This window comes from Ramularia collo-cygni (genome assembly GCF_900074925.1).
Source record: "Ramularia collo-cygni strain URUG2 genome assembly, contig: RCC_scaffold09, whole genome shotgun sequence".
Classification (NCBI taxonomy): Eukaryota; Fungi; Ascomycota; class Dothideomycetes; order Mycosphaerellales; family Mycosphaerellaceae; genus Ramularia; species Ramularia collo-cygni.
In genome coordinates this window covers 1026043-1027604 of record NW_019716263.1, presented here as the reverse complement: position 1 = coordinate 1027604, position 1562 = coordinate 1026043, and positions in this window count along the sequence as shown.

The following is a 1562-nucleotide window of genomic DNA, read 5'->3' as shown; positions in this document are numbered from 1 at the left end:
CTATTAGTATTTATAAAGGTCTTAGAGCTAATAGCCTTAGATCGAGCTGCTTTTATAATTAGTCTTTCCGCTATAAGGCTCCTTATATTAAGGAGCACTTAGTAGCGCTTAGTAATATCGTTAGGATTAAGCTCTATAGGTCGYAGGTATAGGTAATCTCTAAGTATTYRGRGTTCCTATCCGAATAGCAAGAAGAAAGGGCTTAAGCTAGAATTCGATTAAGTTCGAATTCGACTTAYATARAGTRCTTTAGGTAAGTAGAGATCCTATATATARACGCTCTTACTATARYAYATCTTAGTAAGGATCCGTCTAAGCACRCCGTTTAAGGCTTTAACCTTCCTATTAGTCTAGGGATAGTATARAGTCGTAAGGCGGTAGTTAGCTTAGAGGGTATCTATTAGTATATTAAATGCCTTAGAGATAAAATTTAAGCTATTATCGCTTAAGACTTCTCTAGGTAGCCTAAAGTTCGTATAGATCTCTTCTTATACGAACCTTATAATAGTCTTAGTCTCTTAATTAGGGACTGCTCTTATAAGTAGCTAGCCYRTAGYATAGTCGATTACTATAATAATGTACTTATTTCTATTAAGAGTAATAGGAAGAGGGCCTACTATATCGATCGCCTATCGTTTAAATAGCTTAAGGGTRCGATCGTTTTAGTAGAAGTGTAGTTCTTAGGCGGCCGTCCCTAATCGAGGCTTTTTACGAGTAACTTAATACTAGGGGYAGTTCCTTATATAGTYCTYRATATCYCTCTTAAGAGACTACTACTATCCTCTTATACGGAGGATGCTATTTACTCCTAGGATGCTAAAGTAGCTATAGTCCTTATAGCAACGCTCTAAGAAATCCTACCTAAACTTAGGGTCGATATATAGTGTCTTAGTCCCTAGTTTATTCTTATAGTATAGCAACCYRTCCTTAAGTTCTAAGCTAGGCGACTTATCTRCTACTAGCTTACTTAACTTARGGTCGACGGGYATTTCGCCTATCTCCTTAAAGAGGATTACTATATTAATTACCTTACGCTTAGAGAACTTGCGGATAATAGTTCCCCTAGTAGTATTAAGGYRGAAGGCTTAAGGTAGGGYAGTTAGRAAGTCTGCTRCCTTAAGGGATTAATCTCCCTACTAGGAAGATCCTTTACTAGCTAAGTTAGCTAGCCCTTCTCCTATTAAGTTAGGGCGACGAGAGATTATATCCGGCACAATCGCCTCGCTGCCCTTACGGTACCTAATATTAATATCGTATACTTAGAATTCTTCGATCTATCGTATAAGGCGCTTAGTAGGCGTCTTAGAGGTTTTAAGGTATTATAAGCTGTAGTAATCTATAATTACTTAGGTAGTAAGACTATTCTTAATGTAGTAGTGCTAGCGGCGTAAGGCGTCCTTAATCGCGAGAAGTTCCTTCTTATAGATAGGGTAGTTAAGTTCTGCTACTTAGAGCTTACGACCGTTAAAAGCGACCGGATAGAGTTTCCTATCTTCCCTAAGCTAGTATAGTACTACCCTAATAGCCCACTTACTTATATTAGTTTTAATAATAAAGGGCTT